General features: G+C 49.3%; 1 long non-coding RNA gene and 1 other non-coding gene across 3 annotated transcripts; both read right to left on the reverse strand.

The window, feature by feature from the left end:
* Nucleotides 1-5,287: 5,287 nt before the first annotated feature.
* Nucleotides 5,288-9,667, reverse strand: LOC149339044 (uncharacterized). Of its 2 annotated transcripts, XR_016283479.1 has the most exons (5): nucleotides 9,569-9,658; nucleotides 9,475-9,511; nucleotides 8,280-8,438; nucleotides 7,704-7,858; nucleotides 5,288-7,203 (listed from the first exon to the last, which is right to left on the reverse strand). It is a non-coding gene; the product is annotated as an uncharacterized LOC149339044 (long non-coding RNA). The 2 variants fall into 2 exon arrangements; XR_016283478.1 differs by having other exon boundaries at nucleotides 8,280-9,511; nucleotides 9,569-9,667.
* A 4,299-nt stretch (nucleotides 9,668-13,966) lies between these two features.
* On the reverse strand, nucleotides 13,967-14,038 carry TRNAC-GCA (transfer RNA cysteine (anticodon GCA)). Its single transcript has one exon. It is a non-coding gene; the product is annotated as a tRNA-Cys (tRNA).
* Between the last annotated feature and the right edge of the window lie 9,421 nt (nucleotides 14,039-23,459).

The following is a 23,459-nucleotide window of genomic DNA, read 5'->3' on the forward strand; positions in this document are numbered from 1 at the left end:
AAGGGGCGCTACAGAGCTTCCCCAAACCCTCCCCCCTAGAGTGGAAGCCATAGGAGTTGCCCAGTGGACGTGTTTTCATAAGGAGGCACAGAAGAGTGGCAAGGGCGAAACGAGAGTGGAGTAACCACGGGTGGAGGAGCAGCATAGGTGGGTTTGAGTCCGTAGCAGGCACAATGTTTTCACGTTTCATGACCTTTTATGTCTAGCGTGAACGTCTTAGCTGTGCGATGGAGCACGCGAAATGGTCCAAAGTAGGCCGGTGTTAGGGCTGGATGGGTGTGGTCACGCCGGACAAAGTCATAGCTGCAGGAGTCAAGATCCTGACTGACAAACACAGACCGAGGGTGACGGTCGATCAGCAGGGGTGACAGAAGTGGTGCTTCTAAACGTGGTGCGCAGGTCCCGGAGGTAGGTGGAAGCATCATGAAAGAAATGGGGGACAAAGGTGAAAATAATAATTCTCCAGGAAGGCCTTAGACTGATTCCGCAGAAGAGCAGCCCTGGTCAACCTTCAATGCTGAGCAGATGCACAGAAGGACGAGGGAAAGGTGTTCGGACCAGCGTTGCTGTGCCTGATAGGTGGTAAGGACAACCTTCAGTTGTTGATGAAGACATTCCACCATGCCATTTGCCGAATAATGGTAGGCGGTCATATAGATGTGGCGGATGCCCAGTATGTTAGCAAAGGCAGAGAACAGGATCGACTGAAACTGGCGGCCTCGGTGCTGATGACAGAGGGGCATCCGAAACGATGCACTCAGCAGCCATGAAGGCCATAGCAACTGTATTTTCCGTAGTGACGGCAATGGCCAGCACTTCGGGCCAGTGTTTCAAGCGATTTTCAAGCGATCCACACATATGTGAGCAGGTAACAGGCTCCACACGATGATGGGAGGAGACCAACAAGAGGTCTGTGTTGACATGGGAAAACCTTGCGTCGAGAGTCCGAAAAGGAGAGGCAGGCATGGCAGTATGCCGGTGACCGTTGACGTGCCGGCTTTGAAGGCAGTTGCGTGCCCAGCGACGAGCGTTGGCATTGATACTTGGCCAAAGGAAGCGAGATGTGACCAGCTTGTGTGTCACACGAATAGCGGGGTGGCTGGTGCAGTTGCTCAAAAATGGCACGACTGAAAGCCAAAGGTATGTAGGGCCGCGGGGAAACAGAGGATGTGTTGCACACGTAATAACGCACGAGGAGGAAAGCTGCAGCGGACAGCGTACCTCGGAATCGGACCAGTTCGATCCACTCGCAACTTACAAGACACTACAGTACCTCAGATTAGAGCAGCAGACATATCCCCCACCTGCCAAAAACCTGCACGAACACAAGGAGATTTACCTCTACAGACTAGGACATTCCACAGCCTTAATGGCTGCGGAATCCAAACGCCATAAATCCGGATTCTGTCGAATCGAAATGCAGATTTTGCGGGGAGAAGGCAGACCTGTACTAATATGATATGGGCCTGCCAAAAAAAAAAAAAATCACTGATATCGTAACTAAACCAACGCGAGAGGGGCACGAGGTACTGTCTAGCTCGGAAGAACATCAACGCCAGCTTATCGAACAAACAAGGGCAGCAGCTTACGCCAGTGGAGTCGTCGTCGTTGCCTCTGAAGCGATGGCACATACCCATGGTGGGAGAATGGCCAGGGTTTGGGACAGATCCAGACAGGAGAAAAATTCATCCAGCCTTATCTCAAGCGGCTCATGAATAAAAATTGAGGAATCTGGGAAAACGAATGAAGAGTGAAGTCCTGGACTAAGGACCCCACCCTCCTCTTCCTCACTTTTCTTGTACTACAATAAATATTTTATCATTAATCAGCAAATGACAGAGACGTGGATGAAGAACAAAGGTGATGCAGCTCTGGGTCGTTGCACTAGGCGGCTGCTAGCTCTTCATGTCCACTGTTGATTGGGACGGGAGAGCACCGACTAGGGAAAGCATGCATCAGCAGCACCATTTTCCGGCCCATGGACGTGACAGGGATGCACTGTAAACTCTGAGAGAAAGCACAGCTGGTGGATAGCTCGCATGCAGTTTGTATGCTGTGATTGCATTGGAAGGCAAAAACGTCAAGGCCTTTTGGTCTGTGATGACGCGGAAGTCCAAGCTCTCTAAGAAGTGGTGAAAATACTTGATGGCGAGGTACACCGCGAGGAGTTTTCAGCCGAATGTGTATTTAGCCTCAGGTGGCTTCAGCTTTTGCGAGAAGAAAACCGAGAGGCTGCCAACCAGAGACACGTGCTACTAGAGAACTGCTTCGACAGCAATGCGCGATGCATGGGTGACGAGACAAAGTTGAGCGTAAGGAATGGTTTTATAGGAGCATGGTGTCATCTGCGACTGCCGCAGCAGCAATTTCAATGCAGATGCAGCATCGTCAGTCCACTTATGTGGCGCAGCCGGATCTTTTTTAGTAGCCAAAAGGTCGGTCAGAGGTTGCAGGAAATTGGCACACTTTGGGCGAAATAGCGGCGATGAAAGTTCAGAAGACTCGAGAATTCTCTGAGCTTTTAAAGTGAAGGGGGGTGTAGAAAATCTTGCAATGTCTTCACTTTGTTGTCGAGAGGCCTGGTACCTGCTAAAGATACAAGATGGCCAAGAAACTCTACTGTAGCGATGCCGAGGAGGCAATTGTTCGGGTTGATTACGAGGCCGTAATCACCAAGCCGATGGAAGAGGGCGCGCAGCTGGTGATCTTCGTGCTCAGAACCGGAGGAGCTTGTGACGAGGAGTGCATCGAGGTAGGCGAACACGAAGTCGAGATGGCTCCCTGAGTCAGTGGACACCTGACTCACGCTTTGATGTACGAGGCGGTAATGCCCACCTGCAAAAAACCGTGCTTTCGCACGGTTTTTTGTGCTCAGCAATGCTAACCCGCCAGCCATTTTTTAAAGCAGCTTTTATACCAAAAGAAATTTCTTTTGGTATGGTATGGCTAAAAGCATCAAATCGATTGAGTGCAGGGTCATTCCTCCCGAAAGGAGACACACCAAATTCTCAAGGTATGGCTAAACGCATCAAATCGATAGAGTGCAGGGTCATTCCTCCCGAAAGGAGACGCACCAAATTCTCAAGGTATGGTTAAACGCATCAAATTGATTGAGTGCAGGGTCATTCCTCCCGAAAGGCGACACTCCAAATTCTTTACGTTTTAGATTTGGCTGAAAATCATACCAATTAAGACAAGTGCAGAGAGAGGGCAAAACAATGATAGCCCTCCGCTGCTGAAGTAACGAGCGCATCATGGCGCGTTGCGGGCGAAAGCCGTGCACCCCTGGTCACCGCGAGCCTTAAAAGCCCGAATTTTCAAAAAAAAACGTGTTGTAAATCGGCTCGCTTTGGCGGTCTTGTACGCGGCATGAACGCTCATGCAAGCGTATTATAGCCAACCACAAACGCCTTTTTCAGGGACCCTCTAGGAGGATAAAAATGGATAAAGCAAACATGGTAGCTCACGAACTTATTCAGCGATGGCTCCTGAGGAATCATTTTCTAAATATACCCAGATTAAGGTGATTTCTTACTCTCTGGAACATGATACGAGTATACTTGCAGACAGAAAAAAAAAAAAAATTTCGTGAAAAGAACGCCCAACTGGTATGAATGTTTTCATACAAAGCTAAAATGTCAAGAATTTGGCAAGTCTCCTTTCATGTGGAATAACCTTTCTGTTTTCTATACAGAAACGAGAAATAAGCGCAAACGCCTTCGCGTGCGGGCAAGGAGGAAACTGGGGGTGCGGAGGAGGGTGTCGGTACGTTCAGGTTGAAGGAGTTTTTAAGCATGAAATACTTTTAGCTCCCGTTGTCGGCAGTGTGGTGACGTCACGCCGAGACCGAGAGCCATCATCCGGGCACTGAATTCCAGTCATCCGGGCACAGTACGAGACTTAACGAGATTTAACGCTCGAGACTCTCTATAAGCCCTCCTACGCGACCGGCATGCAAGCGCTGTTGGTCTCCAAACGAGTCACAAAAAATAACTGCTGCCAGTGCCTTCTCAATATATGTTTATCAAGATATCAGTCGAGCTGTGCGTTTGATAATGCACGGAATTATAATTTCCGATTTCTAATAACGCGTGCAAAAAGCACATACATGCATATTTAAGCATGAAATGCTTTTAACTCCCGTTGTCGGCAGTGTGGTGATAGTCACGCCAAGACCGAGAGCCAACATCCGGGCACCGTACGAGATTTAACGAGACTCTCTAAGCCCTCCTACAGGACCGGCATACAAGCGCCGGTAGCTTCGCGCCGAACGGGTGGTGGCGTTCCTCCCTTCCTGTATGGTGCGGTTCGGGTGTCCACCGAGATGACAGAGAATTACTGCGTAATTTCCTTTCCTCCAAAAGCGTCGCGTAAGGACGAGGCATCACGCCGAACAGGTGGTGGCGTTCCGCGGACTGCCTGGCAGCGCTACAAGACGCTGTCGCGTTCCACTCCTAAAGGCGAAGCTTAAGCGTCATTATAATTAGCAGTTTATTAGTATTTAATCAGTCATTACACATTAATCAGTAATTTGTCATTACTTCGTCATGAATTATGTGTGACGTAATCCAGTGGTAACATCACCAGTGTCACATACGCAAAGTGGTGCTGAAAACGCTTTCGCCTCTACGCACTTCGGACAGTTTCGAACGCGCTGCATATACATTCCTGTCAGGCCTGCGTCTCGTCGTGTCCGCGTGCGCTTCGCATTATGCCCGTAAACATTTCATGCTTACTCTACTCTCGGTTACGGGAGAGGCAGAGTTTTTTTTAAATAACTGTAAAGCCACAAGCTTCCACCCAGACAACACACCTACATCCTAAGGACGTCCTTGGGAAGTCCGCGGCAGGACTTTACGCACATCCCGCGGATGTCCCGAAAAAATCCTGGAAACATCCGAAGTGAAACGCCGAAAGAAGTCCTTCGGATGTCTGACGAGTACATTTTTGGGACCTTCACAGGACTGCAATAGGACGTTACTATTTTTATTTTTTCCTTGGCCAGGACCCAATATAACCTCGTGTCCTTTTCAAAAGTGTCGCTACTGGTCACGCATGACTGACCAAAATACCAGAAGCAGAAGCAGTGCGTCATAACCGCAACAGAACCAGCTTCAGCTTCTGGCATTTCGGCCAATTGTATATGGCCGAGAGCGATGCTATAGTAAAAACGACACAAAGTTAGAACACAGGCCTGGATTATGCTGCACAGTGATTTAAAACACAAAGCTTTGGCTACAATAGTTTTATTCAAGTATATGGGGCATGCTGATGATCAGGCCGAATGCTGATTCACAGCTGAATTTTATTTTTAATAACAGCACATGAAACAGAACAACTCACATAAAGGAAGCACTAACACAGCTTTAACAGCTCCTCTCAGGCATTTCTCGTTATTGAGAGCAAGGTCATGGATGGTGTGCACGTAGACCTTCCTTCGCAGTGTGTGTAATAGGCTTCATTAATTTTGTATACCTTGTCTCGTTAGTATTAGCCAAAATTATCACGTTTTCAAACTTGAAGCAGTAGGATTCCAATACAATAAGTAGCCAAGCCAACCCCAGATGCACAGTTGCAAAATAGAGAGATGCAAAATAACTATACGGCTAAAACAGCAGGTATATACATATAAGTCATGTAAGGTCTAAACAGGCTTCGGGATGATTATCTTGGTCAGAACAAAAAATATTAATTGCACTGCAAAGGACATTAAAACAAACAGTAGCGGCATACTGTAAGGCATAAATATTACATGACTGTCTTATAAATAATGAACGCAACAAAACACAAATATGCCACTCAGTGCCTCACTGGTCATATGGTGCTCGGCTGCTGACCCAAAAGACGCAGGTTCGATCCCAGCCATGGCAGTCCCATTTCGAAGGAAGCGAGAAGTTGAGAGGCCAGTGTACTATGCGATGTCAGTGCATGCTAGAGGACCCCAGGTAGTCGAAATTATCTGGAGCCCTCCACTATGGCATCCCTTATAGCCTGGGTCGCTTTGGGATGTAAAACGCCAAAAACCAAACTAAAAACACAAATGCAACTTTTTTTTACTGAAACAATACAAGCATACGCAGCAGAGGTGAAAAAATCTCGATCACACTGCACGTAGCATAGCTAAAATGAGTCAAATTATGTGACTGCAATAAAGTATAGGAACTATTGTCTTATTTAGAATAATCAATGTTCTTAAAACACAAATGACCCTTTCTTGCTATAACAGTAATACAACCCAACTACACAGATTAGAGATTAAAATATTAACATAAGCACTATCTGTCAGGATCAAATTTCAGCAAGCATGCAACTAGAGACAAAAGCAGGTATATAGCTGTGCATAAGTAGTAGGTGGCCTTCAAGGCAATTAGCCGACATAAACAACAACAACAAGGCAAGATAAACATTTCAGTCAAGCTGCATGTCGAATGACTAAATTAAGACATGTTGTCTGACTGCTACAAGGTACAGGAACTATGCTTGTCTCACTCAAAACAATAAAGATTATTAAATCACAAATGAGCCTTTTTTTGCTATAACAGCAATACAAGCACACAGATCAGAGGTTAATATTGACACAAGCACTACCATTCAGACTCACATTTCAGCAAGCACAGGACTAGAAATAAAAAGCACGTATAAGTGTGCATAAGGAGTAGATGGACTAGCACGGCCAGAAGAAAAAAATCTAAAACACGCTGCATATAGTATGATATTAGCATTAACAAGTTATAAGACCGCTACAAGCCACAGGAACTATGGTCGTCTCTTACATAGACGATAAAAGTCATTAAAATCCACATATCCTCTTTTTTTTGCTGGAACAGCAATGCAAACGCACTATGGGGGTGAAAAATAACTCTAGTAGTAGCAGTCAGGAACAAATTTACACAAGCATAGTGGGACTAGACCAAAACAGCAAGTATAGCTCAATACAAGCAAATTTCAGATGGGCAACAAAATTCCCAGCTTGGTCAGAGAAAAAAAAATTGTTCATGCACAAAGCATCGCATTTCTAGACACTTAAGTATACTACAACTGCTAGGTATCAATAAAGTGACACGTTTTCAAGATATTGATTGGGTTCTCATTCTAGGGAGTCTTCTTTTCGGTTCTGCTATAGCGTTATCGAAAAGAAGAGTCATGTATACATATAAAGCAGAAATCCTGCCACCTGGGCCAATGCTGAAATAGGCTGCCTTGCTGGAAGGAAGACAAAAAAGACCGAATACATATAGACACTTTTTTCAGTTCACCTTTTTTTAAATCACTCACTGCATTTGAAAAAAAAAAAAAAAAACTTGCAGCACAATATAAAAATTGCAGCACCTTCACATGGTGTTGGCACCAAATGGTACTTGCGGCAAGGAATTAATCCTTGCACAAGTAAATGTACATACTTCCAGGAGTAAAACCACCACAAACAGACGGCCAAGTAAAGAGAGGTGCGTGAGGACTTAGCAGGCTACGAATACCCAAGTTAACTTAAAAGATACATTTCATGATTCTTCCTAACTACACAGGCTGATATGCAGAAGTTTTCACAGTATCTATTGAAATAATCTACTGAATTCTGTGCTCTCTCAAAATCAATCACCTCTCAGCACAGTGTCACAGGAAAATATCAACAGTTTCGAATGAAAAATCCTCGACCCAAGATGTTACTATCAACAAAAAATGTAGCACACTAGCAACACACTCACCATTCAGTTTTGCTCAGGAGCACAGCTTTGTTCGCCAGTTTTCTTGCGCATTACCCGTTCAGTTGCATGCTGAAACAATGACATGGCTGCCTTTTCGATTTCTTTCAGCGTAGTTTGCTGTGCCCGAGTTGAGGTCTGCTGGTCGGTTAGGCAACCTATATACGAATGAGAGTATATATGTTATGTTATGTGTATATATGTGTTATGTTATGTGTATATACGTTATCTAGTCCACAGTGTGAACAGTTAAACTGTTTTTTATGAGTACTTTTGGTCTCTGTCAGGTAAATGCCAGTCCTGGAGTCCATTATGGCATCATGTGATGGCATGGTTAGGACTTACCCCATGTTTTGCTAGTGACTCTGCCAACCAGTCCATATATAGATGATTGATGTCAGCATTGGCTAACAGCTCCTCTGTCAATGATTTTTGGCATGTGGAATCAGTGAAATCAGAGAATTTGGAATAGTAAAACCCTTTGTGCCGAGGACACAGATCGGATCCCTTATTTGAGTTTAAAATTTTATATCTGTGCTCCTTTAAGATTTGAAATAGCTTCCTCCAAATAATACTTACTACACATGATTTTGCATATATTCAGCTCACAGAGCCTGTTCTTCTCTTGGTGCCATACCAGCTGTAGCTAGGAGCCAGTTCAGATGTTAGAATACTTCGCAGAATGCGAGATGTCTTTTCTCTTGCAGTGTCTCCATCTCGCACAGTCATGTGATTTCTCTAGATCAAAACAGAATTAGGTTCGAAATCAGACCAAGAAAATAAAATCAGGATTTCTCAAGTTAACAGTGGGGAACTGTATTGCTATAGTCAGTTTTTACGATACTGAAGGCAGCTGGCATGCTGTTGTGAAGTATCTCTAGGTGGTACAATTAAACATGCATATGCCCTCCATTATAAGTCCTCCATATGACACAGGGGCAGATTTGGCCCTTGCCAACGAAAAATTCATATGTAAAAACATGCATGACCTCATTTTTTGGATGCAAAACGCCCAAACAATACATATAGTTCAAATGAAATTGCAATAGTTCTCTTCAATACTATATATATCTAGGTTACAAACCAATCAAAGAAAATCTGTGCGCATGCAACAGTTATAAACAGAATACAAAATTAAAACAACCCCGCCTTGGTTCAGTGGTTACTGCGCTCGGCTGTTGTCCCGAAAGATGAGGGTTCGGTCCACGCCGCGGCGGCCGAATTTCGTTGGAGGTGAAATTCTAGAGGCCCGTGTACTGTGCGATGTCAGTGCCCGTTAAAGAACCCCAGGTGGTAGAAATTTCCGAAGCCCTTCACTACGGCGTCCCTCAGAGCCTGAGTTGCTTTGGGACGTTCAACCCGAACAAACCAATAAACCAAATCAAAATTAAAACAGGAACTTTAGGCGCACATTCAGTCGAATGTTGAAGGCACGGAACATGCGACGAGCTAGGATCTAGTTGCTCTTGCGGCTTTGCAGCAGCACACGGATCAGATTAATAAGGGTCGTACGCAACACCATCGCCAGCAGCCGACGCTATTAGTTCAGTATCACGACGTGCCTCTCGGCGTGCACGCCTGTAAGCAGTACTCCTCGGCACCGTAGCCATTATGCTGTCACCAGATTAATATACTGGCCCCCAGTAAGCTTCTGCTCATGTTGAGCCAGCATCAGTGACACTGAGCTTTAATACTGCCGCTAAAATTACTTCAAAAGCTAGAAATCACGCTACACGGCTCACACACCAGGCAAGGACTACCGACTGCCACTTACTTTCACTTGCCGCATGTGCCATCCGTGTTTCCCGCCGCTGGAAAAAAATACACTCGTTACGCAACCAACATACAGTAGGAACGTCAATAATTACCTGAAATTTTGGCCCAAAAAACGGAAAACGGGCTAATACACGCTTCAATCCACCAAGCTATAGTCTATAACCAAGCTAAGCAAATATAACTTGCATTCCATTTTCTCCCTCCATGATTCCATGCTTGCATTGGGCGCATTTGTTTTTCAGTCCCGGACTGTCCGGGACTACTTGCGGACTCGAGTCCGGTATTTGTTTTTCTCGGGCAGCCCGAAAGCTCCGCCTACCTGCCTGCATCGCCATAGCAACGCGTTCATTTTTAGCCTATGGCAGTCCGCGGGCTGCTTGGGGCTGCTGAGAAGGCAGCAGACGATAGCTGCGCGCCGCGCTGGCAGCCATATTGAGTTAGACTCCGTGTGCATTTTGAGTATTTTTCGTGTTCCTGGAGGTCGATATCACGCGTTAAACCTTCACATGAGCTCCGTAGCTGCTCTCTGAGCCATCGCAATACTTTTTGTTCTTGCATCTTCGTTTATTTTCTTGAAATCCACCGCACACGGACGCGCGTTCGAAGCTGCGAGCGCGTATTGTTTGCTCGTGTCGTCAAGAGGTCCTCGTTCGCTTGTTTTGCGACATGCTGTCTGTACGCTTACCTGAAAGCATCGCAGGTGAACCACTCGTATACTGGAGCAGCTACAGAGCTTGTTGTCAACATTTTTGCGAAGGCTTTCGTCTATCTGCCGATCCGCAACGAGTTGGGCTACTTTGTGCGAACTTCGCCGCAAGCAGTAGCGGCGAGCGTACCTCCGAAGCTGAGTTCTGTAATGCACCTACGCTAAGCTGACAGTACAGTCTTTAAATCGACTCTGTATCATGATCGAGCGCACGGCGTTGCTTCGGCGTCGTGGTGGCCGTGGCTTGCATCGTCTGCTAGCAGATGACAGCGTCCTTGTACGGACGCTGTCATCATATCATATCGGAGGCATATCATATCGGTTTGTTAGGCTCTGATTGTATAAGCACAACTTCGGTGCGACTACTTGAAAAAGAATTTGCTTTTTTAGGTCGTCCACGATAGTTTAGATTTCTTGTCTTTGTCTCTTTTGCGCAGTGATTAGTGATGATGCTGTTGCGCATGCTCTGCTGGCCTTGCTCGGACCATGTTTTTTCCAATAAACTTCAGTTGTTAGTCCAGTCGTTGTGGTGTGTACTCTCTTCTTGTCCGTCGTCTTGTGTGACTGGTTTTTTCTCAGTTTACAATGTACCAACTGGCCCGCATTTCAACCCTTCTCCTTGTACGGTAACCGAGGGGGAGCCCGGCTCTGGCGCCGTGTTCGAAAGCAGCCTATGGCAAGTAGGTCATGTGACCATGACGCTTTTCCTGTCCGAGCGGAAGCCGAGACCTGCCAGCAAGTAGTCCGGGACTGGAAAAACAAATGCGGCCATTGTTTCCATAGAGTTTCTTACTATTACCTAGAGGGAAAGCTGGCAAGCCGTCTATGGGAGTTTGCATGGAGACCCCACGTGACCACCTCAGCCACCATGGGCGCTCAAAGCATCATGGGGCGGTGAGCTACTTGTTGCGGAACTGTAACTTTTGGCCAAAAAATAATAAAAAAAATAAAGCTGTTTGATAGCTACAAACGTCCTAACATTCAATATCTTGTCTAATGATTGCAACAAACGAGCCGAAAAGCATTTAAGTGCAAAGTTTGCCCAAAATAAGAGACGACTCGCTCTCCTATTGGCCAAGTAATGAACACTAAAAAAACTAATATTTCGTAATTAACAGGCGCACTTTTAAAAGTAAATATGTTTTGAAAAAAAATGTTGTTGTTTAGATACTTTAAGAGGTTTTTTAATGGCATTTCGGAAGAGTAAAACCTTTTATTGGCGTCGTGTGTCGTCGCGTCTTCACTACTATGGCTTTTGCACACTGCGTTCGCGCGAAAGTCGTCTGCGCACACACGAACTACGTTTTCGGAATGAAACGCCTTAGTACTGCCACTCTGTGTTCCCGAAAAACTACGACTGTGCCGCAACAAGTAGCTCACCGCCCCATGATGCTTTGAGCGTCCATGTTGGCTGAAGTGCAGCGCCGCCAGCTTTCCCTCTAGGTAGTAGTAAGAAACTCTATGATTGTTTCAGTAGTGCGATGACGATTGTGGTGCCATTGAGCTAATGAGCAAAGAGCCTTTTTATACAACATGCACCTAAGACAAAAATGAAACTGTGATCCTAAATAAAACAAAAAGTAACTGCAAAAAAGAATGTGTGTTATTAATTTTTATGATTACTGCTTTAAGAGCACGAACAGGTGGCCAGTTGTTTTTGCTGTGGTGTCACTGTCGTCGTCAGTGGCTGTTATGGTCGGAAGGCGGGAATTACCACTGATCTCCACTAGATGGCTGGATGCCGCATTCCCGCTTTCCGAGACGAGCGCGAGTGAAGCCACCGGAAGTTGGACCGCTTGTCCCGGAAGTCGGGTGTCTGCTGTGTATTTCAATGCAAAAAGTCGTGTCTTTCGCCCTTTCGTTCTCAGTTTTTTGCGTTGTTTTCGTGTGATGTCTGCTGTTATATGAAAGGAAGAAGCAAGCTGAATGCGAGAAATGTGAGCATTGTGTGCAGAACCCTGTAATTTCTGCGAAAGCGAAGAAAACAGGCATGCAGGTCTCACCCTGCCTCGGCAAGGGGGTACGTGCATTAAACACTATGTTCTTGCCTGGTTCGTGTATTCCGAGCGTAAAGGAGAAGTAGTGGAATGACGATGAGGCTAGGTCACCTTAAAACCGAATTTTCGTGCAGTAAAGAAAAGGCACAGCGCGAGAGGAACGACTGACAAGAAAGGCGAATGGTGCAGTGCGCGTGAGAAGCGCTGTTAGAAGTCAACTGCACCAAGCACCACGAATTAAAGACCATTCAGGCTTAACTTGCTACAACACGAAACAGTACATGACACGCTCCGTCGAAAAAGCAGTACCATACCTTTTGGAGGCGCTAATGTGAACCAACCGAACACCGTCGACACCTCACAAGATAGTAGCCTAGCCCTCGCTCCGGTTCGGTCTAAACTTAATTCGGTAAAATGGTCGCTGCAAAGTAAGCTGCCTGGTGAATGTTTCAACCTATTCTTTCTTATATTTATCCCCCATTGATAGCATAACTTGGGCTTGAGCGTGGGAACAAGCATCACAGTAAAGAGCAGAGTAGGCGAAGCTAGGCAAACGAGACGACACCGAGCCGAGTAGACGAGGCTCCATACTTGCTGTGCGTAGCGGCGTCCTGTCGTCTGCTAGTGTCGCCCCATTGAAATGCAATGGGCCCTTATTTTTGAAACGTCCTTCCCGAAGACTTCGCAGGTCTCCTCGCTCAGTTGGCGGCGCAAAAGGTAGGCATTGTCATGGAAAAAGACGAGAACGGCGAAAAGACGAAATGCTAAGTGGGAAAACAAAACTGGAACTGAAAAACCGTGCTGAGCTCCGATTTCATGCACTGCCAAAGGCTGACTTCCGGGACAAGGCCGCTTACTTCCGGTGGCTTCACTTTCGGGCGCCCGATGCGGCATCCAGCTCCCCTAGTGGAGATCAGTGGGAATTACAGTTGGCGTCAAGGTGGTTATAGCGCCGTGTTGTCTGTCTTTCTGTGTCCTCGTCTCTTTGCGCTACGTTTTTTTACCTTTCAAGGTGGTTATGTTGTGAGCTTGGAGGAGAAGATTGTGTAAGCACACCCTCGATAGCTATAACAAAACGGGAATTAGACTAATTGAGCCAGGTTCAGATATGTCGCCCTGCCCTAATTTCGAAGTTTTAAAGTTTAGGGTTTCTGTATTCAGCTAATGGCCCTTTTGGAATTGCTTATTTTTGTCCTGCTTTTAACGTTTTTTTTTTGCTCTTTCAAAAAATAAGTACTGGGTTATGTATTACTTTGTGACACCTTGCGCTTATACATCGTATGGATTATTGTTTACTTGTTCCAAACAGCTGTATCAAGCCCGCTAGCCAAAGACATCGGAAAAGGACAGTGGAGCATGCCACTCGAGCGCTCATGAGAAGTGTATGGCCATCTGCACGATTCAGACCCTATGAATATAAACACTTCCTTATAACATCCGATCTGCGACTGTTTTCGGCATGATCCCACCGCGGCTTTTATACGGACGTCATGTCCGTATAACGTTCGAGCCGCGACTGTTTCCGGGATAATCCCAGTGCGGACTTCATGCGGATGTCCCAGGGACGTCCTGTTAGGGATGTGGGACGTGCGTACATTTTTGGGACCTCCTACGGATGTTTGGTGTTGTCTGGGCAGTCACTCTAACTGTAGTATCAAATAACTATACCGCACAGCGCCCTTCTGACCACGCGACCACGATGTTTCTAGTAACGACATACTACGCCTCCGACACCGGTTACCTCAGCAACAGTAAAAAAAAAAAATTCCCGCAACCAAAAAAAAGAGAGGGGGCACCCGGGTTTGAACCGGGGACCTCTCGATCTGCAGTCGAATGCTCTACCACTGAGCTATACCCCCAGACGGGAAGTTGACTGCAAAAGTATTGTATTCATAAGCAATCCTCTATGTTGGTTTGCTGTCAGCATCCTTCCTCCATGGCTGTCAGGATTTTTTTTTTTTCACGTCCACAGCCGTTATCATAGCTGCAAGCTTTGAAATCACGTGCATGGTTCACATGCTTGGGCACTCTGCTAGAGCAGCGCATGTGGCGATGGATAAGAAAGCGTAATCATATCTGCTTCCACGCGTAGTTTAGAAATTGGTGAGCATGGCTTTCCTTCCTCCATGTTGGTGAGCGTTGCCGAATCGCATGGATGGCTTTTCAAACGCAAAAGCATGACGAAAGTCTACGCAGAGTCATCTCCTTTTCTTGGCGCCCGCATTTGTTTTGTTTTATATGCCCTTTGTTTTCATTAGCATTTCTTTACGCACTCCGAAGCATCCCTCAGCGCACAAAAAACAGCACTGGAAAAAACGACACAGCAACAAAACAGCACAGGGAAAAATGGCACAGCGACAAAACTGCACAGGGAAAAAAACAGCATGGGGACAAGACAGTGCTGTTTTTTCCCTGTGCTGTTTTGTCGCTGTGCTGTTTTTTGTGCGCTATTTTGACGCATGCTGTTTTGACGTGTGCTGTTCTTTCGTGTCCCCAGCGCCATTCCTACGTTTGCAGAAAGGGGAGGTCGGAAGGAAAAGCCCTTTCTTTACTATTACTATATATCTTACTAAAGAGAGAATGAAGAATTTTTCGCAGGCGATGACTGTTTGCAGAACTCCCACTGAACTGAAGCGTGGCAACGGCCGTGCACTCCCATTATCGGCGTGCTCTTAAAGGGGCACCGCGATGATTTCCTCAGTACCAGTTAATATCATTAAATAGATTCATCATGCTTTCCAGAGACCAGAGCAAAAAGAATATTGAAATCGGAGCATGCAAACGAAAGTTATTCCACTCTGAAAATCCGAAATGAAAAGCTCAGACGAAAACGCATTTCACTTGCCCATTTCACTCACCCAGTACCGAAACTGGGCGCTACCAATCAGAACCGCGCCTAGCGCACACGCAGCGGAAGCGTGCATGCAGTTGTTGCTTTGTCCGGGCTGTAGACAGCCGCGCATTTTGACGGCGTCTTCCCCCCGTGTACACGACACTGTAGTCAGGGCAGGGGTGACTAACAACAAAGGAAGCTCCCCGAAGTTTCTTTTTTAGTCGGACTGGAAGGCTGTGGGCAGTAGCCCCCCTCCCCCCCCAAACTCGTCTCCCGTCTCCTGTCCAGCCTTTTTTTTTTTTTTTTCGCTGCCGTCTTGGTATGGTCACGGCCGTTCTCGACGCGCGCGCTTTCTGGTTTGAGCCAACGTTTTTTGAACAGCGCTGGCCGCCACGAAGGTTTGAAGCGGAATGGAAAGTGTCGTCCCTAGCTGTATTCTTGTTAGTTTTCATTCGCTTTCCCTGCTTCTTTCCAGTTTTTGTGGCGTGCGAAAAGCTTTCAGTACTCAGAGACATAATATTTTGGATTCGTTTCGCAAGTATAAAGGAACAATATGCAAACTGGACGCCCAACCAATGAGAAAGGCAGCGCCCTATCTGGATGCCAGCTCATTTCCGCTGCCGCAAATGACCGCCGCGTTGCGACACCATCGGCTCGAAACAAGCATTTCTAGCGAAGATTAAAATATCAAATATTATGATTTCGGTGATCTCATTGCGCGTTCAGGACTCGCAATGTCCCTTACTCTGCATACAAACAATAAAGACCCCATGCTTTATCTACGTCGCAGGGCACCTTTAAACAGCAGCGCCACGCGTTGTCATTTCGCTGCTCCGGTGATATGCCTCATTTGCGCCGTTGCACCAACTCGACACTGTACAGCGCCTTTCTCGTCTCTTTCCAAAGGCAGCAGTGGCATTTTGTCTAAGCACGTCGCTGCATTCAACGGGTGCTTCTTGCGCTTTCTTTTTTTCAACAGTTGATACATCCCAATACCAAATTATCTGCGTCACTGCCTGTTATCACACGCAGACGAGCGATGTGTATCCAACATTCTTAGAGCATGTGGGTGCAGTTGTTCTCGGAGATGTCTTCAATTATTTTAAGTGGCAAGCTTTGGAGGAACAGTGATACCACGTGACAAATGGGTGGGGCCGTTTGGTCCTCGGCTTTTGCCCGTCGCAAGGAAGAGAATCAGACGGAGTCAAATGGTTCGCATGCAGAACAGAATTAAGTTTGTACAGCAGAGAGACGATGCAGACACCAAACTCATTCAAGTAAGAACACATTCAGAAACTTGAGACAAGAAGTCTCACAGCAGCGATCCACCGCAGAAAACGCCAAAGCACAGCATAAATTGGTTTGGTTGGTTTATGGGGTTTAACGTCCCAAAGCGACTAAGGCTATGAGAGACGCCGTAGTGGAGGGCTCCGGAAATTTCGACCACCTGGGGTTCTTTAACGTGCACTGACATCGCACAGTACACGGGATTCGAATTTCTCCTCCAAAGAAATTCAGCCGCCGCGGCCGGGATCGAACCCGCGTCTTGCGGGCCAGCAGCCGAGCACCATAGCCACTGAGCCACCGCGGCGGCACAGCATAAATTATTATGGGGTAGCATTAGAAGCCTAATCGGGAAAAAAAAGTCGCGCCCTACGATATCACTTTATTAAGGCGAAAGCCTTTAATGCCTCATACTGTCGTTAGCAGCCTTGTCGGCAGCCGTGTCGACGGCCGTGTCGGCAGATGTGTCCGCGTTTTAACGGGTGTCCACCGAGATATGGCAGACAGTTACTGCGTAATTTCCTTTTCTCAAATACAATTTTCAGTTTCTTCATTACGGCCTCTCTCTCTCTTCTTTCACTCCCACTTCCTCCCTTCCTGTACCGTGCGGTTCGGGTGTCCACCGAGATGACAGACAATTACTGCGCCATTTCCTTTCCTCAAAAAAGCGTTGCGTTCAAAGGACAAGGCATCGCGCCGAACGGGTGTGGGGTTCCGTGAACTACCTGGCAGCGCTACACGCTGTCGTGTTCCACTCCTAAAAGCGAAGCTTAAGCGTCATTAATTAGCAGTTAATTAGTAATTAGCCACTAATTAGTAATTTGTCATTACTTCGTCATGATGATGATGATATCAACTTTATTTTCCGCCAGATAAGGAAGCCCCCTACTACCCGTCCCCGGCACGCAGGCCTTGGTGACGGGGGCCGGGACCTCCGCGATTAGAAGCAGGCAAATAAGTCATGACTCCACGCGGCTTCTTCCGCCAGGCGGATGGCTTGTTGCTGTGAAGCAGGGGACTCGCTCCGCAGCAGAGCTTCCCAGGTTTCTCTACAATTTATGTTTTCGTTAGTCCCTGGGAAGTGTAGTGCCGGCGCCCACATTTCGCTGGCTGGCCTCTCTGGAAACCAGCGCTGCGCGCCCGCCGTCGCTCAAAGCAGGCTGTAGTGCCGGCGCCCACATTTCGCTGGCGGGCCTGTCTAAACCAGCGCTGCGCGCCCGCCGGCGCTCAAAGCAGGCCCAGACTCTCTCGGACATGTCGCGACGTGCAGCGTGACTCATCCCGCAACCGCGGCGCCGACACGGACCCTTCCTCCTCCCCTCCTCTCCGTCGGTGCGAACTCCTCCGACGCTCGCCGGCTCTCGACCATTGGTCTAATTTGAACGGTGACCAGTGCCGTGACCTGATTGGAGGATTTGAACGGCTGGCTGCCGCAACGGACACCGGCGGCTTTAAAAACGGAGCCGCGCTGAGCCCGAGCAGCAGACGGGCAGCAGAAGAGCCATCACGCCGGAGCTACGCTCGCCGCCGGGACCGCTCTTCTTCTCTGTGCTAGCCCGTGGTGCTCTTGGCCCTTGTATCATGTAAAAGCCCTTGTACATACTGTACATAAAAGTCATTTCACTCACCGTCGCCTCGACCGTTTCCTGGCTCGGACACCCAGACCCAACAGTGGATGGCAACTGCGGGATCGACCGGCGTCAACTGCTTCGGCGCGGTGAGTGCCTGATGTTTTCCCCTCAATTCGCCAGACTGCTCTAGCACACGTGATTGTAGTTTAGAGTAGGGCTGTGTGTTGCACTGGAGAGAGCTTTGCTGTTTCGAGCCAAGTCGGAGTGCTTTGAAACGAAAGCTGGTGCAGAGGGAGTAAACGAGGCGTTTTGGAAAGAATTACTTGCGCGTGTCATGCTAGTAGCGCTATAGTAGTGAACGGCAAGGGAATTCTAAGAAAAGGGCAAACTACAAGAGGCTATTGTGCGCTATGGAGAACTTCAAAGTGAAGAAACTCATCGAAATTTGTGAAGAGTTGGGCATTGATTTGGGCCCCGCAAAACGAAAGCATTCGATTCTTGAGATCATGCGAAAGGAGAATGTAACGGCTGAGGAAGCCAATGAGGCCTGGGAAGAGATCACAGAACGCCGTGAGCGCGAGGAGGCCAAAAGACGCCGTGAGCACGAAGAGGCTGAAAAACAGAAGCAGCTTGAGCGCGAACAGGCAGAACGTGAGCGCGAGGAGGCCAAAAGACGCCGTGAGCGCGAAGAGGCAGAAAAACAGAAGCAGCTTGAGCTCGAAGAGGCAGAAAAACGGAGGCAGTTTGAAATAAAACGGCATGCTCGCGCTAAGAAACTGATGGACCTGGAGCTTGAAGCGCATGAGATCGGATATGAGAGATATAGAACATTGTCCGCTCTGCATGAGACCAACGGTCAGGAGTTGAGAGACAGGCCGCAGCCCTTCGTGATCGCCGAAGATATGGCGAAATATCTGGCAGATTTTGAGCGCGTCTGCGAGAGAAAGCGCGTTGAGCGGAATGGTTGGGCACAGAAGTTGGTAGCCCTGCTTTCCAGCGAAGCGTATGACGTTGTCAAGCGCCTGTTGGACGGCGGCTTGGCGGACTACGATGAGCTGAAAAGCTTCTTACTGGCGAGGTATAACGTGTCACCGATGGACCTTCGAAAAAGGTACCTTGCGAGAGAATAGCACCCCATCGTTTAACGATTTTCCCTACCAGTTTAAAGCCGACATTTTAGAGTGGCTCGAAAATGCTGAAGGGTCGCAAGATCGTGACACAGAGGTAGAGTGCGTCGCTGTAGAGCAGCCCTGCCAGTGCGGCACAGATGAACGTAGTCCGTACGTGGCAGATGTAACTGCTGCTGTAACAGTGGGAAGTGCCCCGCATTCGCCAACTGAGAAAGCCTCTATACCATCGGATAACGTAGTCACAGCATCGGACGATGCACTTACAGAGGTCTCGCCCATTGAAATTGTGGCGGAGTTACCGGAAAGCGGATCTCCTAGCGTGTCGAAAGCGGGAGAAGTTGCCGAACAGGGCAGAGAGGACGTCCGTCTGGACATTAATGAAAACGCCTGCGCCGACGCAAGCGAAGTAAACGAGGATGACACACCGTGTTGTGCATCGCGTTCGGCAGAAATGCAGAAACCCGACACTTACGATCAACGGAAGCGGGTGCATGTAGAGTTTGCGGACGCTAAGTTGTGCGTTGGTGTCTCTGGCGAGCGATGCGAAACGAGTCCCGTGCTTTCGCACTGCTCTGAGCTTTGCGACGTTCCAGAAAGCAGCTGCAGTAGCGGGAACATCGCGACTGAGTACAGAGTCGACCCTCATCCGAAATTGGCTAAAACGCGTCACGAGCACGACGAGAGCTGCGTGTCAGCACTAATGTCAGGAGAAAACACTGGTTCGTCTGCGCCTGAAAAAGCTAAGGTGCTGGACGACAGTGGAGCACAGGACCTTCCAGACAATATGGTGGCTGTAGATGTCGTTCCATCCGAGATAGATGAGGACGAACGTGCATTCGTAAAGGCTGACGAGGAAGAGTACAGTTTGAGGGAACTTGGTAAAGGCGCCAAAGACAGGCCTGATCTAGCTAGGCAGCGCACGTGAATTGGCTGACAATCAGAGTGATATTAAGGCGTAAGCCTTTAATGCCTCATCGTTGTAAGCAGCAGTTGTCGACAGAAAATATCACGCTTTTCAATTGGTCGAAACGGCCGTGACGTCACAGTGCGCGAATTTCAAACGGGGCCAATTGTACTTCGCCTAGTAACCATGCAACCAATTGAAGGGATGGTATAGTGATGCTCCAAGTAAGTGGGTCTGAGCTTAGTTAATTGCTTAATTACCCAATTAGCCTAATTAACTTTTCTAGTCAGGCCATATAAATAAATAAAACGGAGTAGGAAATTGGACGAGCTCGGGAATCGAACCCCGGTCTTCGGCGTGCGAGACGAGCATGCTATCCACTCTGCCATGCCAGCTCGATGGTTTGGAATGAACAAAGGCGCGTCTAGTGAATACGGTGTCTTCGCTCACTCCCATCCTCCTCCCTTCCCTTCCGGAGAGGTTTAGGTGTCCACCGAGATATGAGAGACAGATACATTTCCTTTCCTCAAAAACCAATTTACCGACGGGCGAGGCGTAGAACCGAATGGGCAATGGCGTTCTATGGATTCCCTGGCAGCGTTGCAAGATGCTGTCGCGTTCCACTCTTAGAGGCGAAGCTGAACTTCTTAACCACACATCAGTGAACACACTTTAGGTAAAAAAAGTGCCCCCTGAATTTGGACGGGTGTTCACCGAGATATGCGAGAAAGTTACTGCGTAATTTCCTTTCCTCAAATACAATGTTCATTTCCTTCATTACGGGCCCTCTGTGTCTTCTTTCACTTTCACTTCCTCCCTTCCTCTACGGTGCGGTTCAGGTGTGCACCGAGATGACAGAGAATTACTGCGCCATTTCCTTTCTTCAAAAAGCGTTGCGTTCAAAGGGCAAGGCATCGCGCCGAACGGGTGGTGCCTGGCAGCACTACAACACGCTGTCGCGTTCCACTCTGTGGGAATCCTGGCTTTCTGCCGTCGCCTTTGCGCGGCTAGCCGGCCTCCCGCGTTGTTTCTCCTCTTTCCCTTGCTCCCGCCTCAGGCGGTGGAGAGGCGGCTGGGTGACTAATCACTGTCATTTAGCCACAGCTCCGCCCCGGCTGCCCAAGGGCCTTTGCCATTGGCGCCTTTTGGCGGGAATCCGGGACCCGCTTTGGGCGGCCGCGCACTGCGCGACCGTCCGAGCGGGGCCCAGAGAGAGAGATCCCTCCGAGACAGCGTAAGGTGCGTACGTTACTGTTTGTCCCGGCCGGCCTTTGCCGCTCGGACCAGTGCTTACTCGAGCTCGCCCGCACGTGTCCTCTGACCTGCAGCGGCTCGAGCCTGTCCAGCGGGGTCCAGCGACCTCTGACAGGCGTACCTTGCGTTGAATGCCCACTCTCTCTCGCAACCGGCCCAACGGTCGACACGAGAGAGAGATCACAGCACTGCCGCGGGGACATTCTCCTGCAGCGGCGTGCTAGCGGCGCACATTGCTCGAGTCGCTTCGTGCGCGCAGCGGAGCCTTGCTCCTCGCGCGCCCCCGGGACGGGGTGACTATTGAGTGCGTGTGTACCTGCTGAAGGACGACGTGAATAAACGTCTCCTTTGTGAACTTGGAGGCTTATTTCTTTGCGGCGAATCGCTCTCCTCCCAGCGGAGGTTGAGTGCACCGCATCGGTGTCCCAGTGTGTGTGGTGACGGCTGATCGGGGCCCTTGGCTCGCGCGAAGCTCGAACCCGCGGTGGGTGGTGGCCTGTGTCCACTTAGGAACCCACAACTGGCGCCCAACGTGGGGCTAAGTCATTGGCGCTTACGCCTTTGATGGCACATTAGCCGAGCAGGTCGCCTTGCCGATCACGCTTGCGCACCATGTCTACCACCCCCAGCGGGGCACTCGGCAGCTACATGTCGGCTCCCTACGGAGTTGTAGCGTCGTTTGATCCGCTGGCTGCTGTTCCTTCGAATAGCTAGACACCGTGGTTGGCCGCGGCCCCCATCGGGGTTCACGGCGAGACAACCCAAAATGTCGACCACGCGGCTCCCATTGGAGCTGTATCGGAAGCACCCTGCGGTGCATCCGCTGGTCGCATGCCTCAGCTGTGCAAGCTTTCCGCCCAGTGCGAAAGCAGTTCGTGTCACGCTGCCGCAACCCGCAGTTTCGAACAGCAGCAGCCGTGCCCCGCGAGCAGTCAATTCTGCTCTGGAAACGGCGAGGCGCTGGCCCGGTTCCCTGCGGAAACCGCGCCGCTCATCGAACTAGGAGCCTTGCCTCCCTCGTTCGTGCAGCCCGCCCAAGCCTCCACTGAGGTAGGGGTGCAGTCGCTGAGGCCGGGGCTCCATTGAGCCAGATGCGGAGAAACTTCGAGCCATACTCGAATTTCCCGCGCCCAAGGACGTACGCGGCCTCCGCCGTTGTCTGGGAATGGCCAACTATTATCGTCCTGTGCCCGCGTGCAGGCACCCTTGACCGAGCTCTTGGGAAAGACTGCCGCGTGGCGATGGGAGCCCGAGCAAGAGCGATCCTTTCGCCTCCTGTCTAGTGCCATTGCCGAGACAGCGCAGCTCAGGCTACCCGACCTGACCAGACAGTTCGTAGTCCAGACTGACGCGAGCGATCTGGGTTTAGGAGCAGTTCTCCTACAGGAATTCGATGGCGTGCTGCAACCGCTGGCCTTTGCCAGCCGCTCCTTGCTGCCCTCGGAGAGGAATTATTCCGTGACCGAGAAGGAGTGCCTCGCCATCGTGTTTGCACTGCGCAAATTCGACGTCTACCTTGATAGAACGCAATTCGTGGTGCAGACAGACCACAGTGCGCTCAGTTGGCTGATGCGGCTCCGTGAGCCTGCGGGTCGGCTGGCGCGCTGGGCTCTCCTGATACAGCATTACGACTTTTCCGTGCAGTATCGAAAGGGGAGCACGAACGTGGTAGCTGACGCGCTATCTCGTGCCCCACTCGCCAGCGGCGCCTTGACGCCTGTAGGCGGAGGGGGCGAAACAGCGGACGAGCCGCCGGGCGGCGAGGAGGGGGAGCCCGCAAACGGGTTAACCCATTCCGCTAACCAGGCAAGCAGCGCTTCGCAAAGCGGACGAGAGGCAAAGCTCTTCGTGAGCGTCTCAGAAGTGCCGACGCGAACGGAAATTTTGGCTGCAAACCTGAGTGGGGACGAGACCATGCTCCCCTCTGGGATGACTGGAATCGTTTTCAGCCGTAAGAGCTACTGAAAGCCCAGCAAAATGACCTTTTTTGTCGCGAGGTGAGCGACGGTCTCAGGGAGACGGAGCGCCGGGACGCTACTTGTATTGTAGCGGGCGCAGGGGGGAAGAAGCCAGCGTGTGTCGCGGCGAACCCCGGGGATTCATATTTGCTGGACCATGACGGGCTCGTGCTGAAATACATAGCCACCGATGACGAGTCCATCGACCCGTTCAAGGTGGTTATCCCCAAACGTCTGAGGGGTGCACTGTTGAGATTCTCTCATGACGAACCACTGGCCGGTCATTTGAGTGGCTCCAAAGTTTTTGCAAAACTGAGCCATTCGGTGACGTGGCCCGGCATGAAGC

The sequence above is a fragment of the Amblyomma mixtum genome, chromosome 6 (genome assembly GCF_055824585.1).
Source record: "Amblyomma mixtum isolate Tamu chromosome 6, ASM5582458v1, whole genome shotgun sequence".
Lineage (NCBI taxonomy): Eukaryota > Metazoa > Arthropoda > Arachnida > Ixodida > Ixodidae > Amblyomma > Amblyomma mixtum.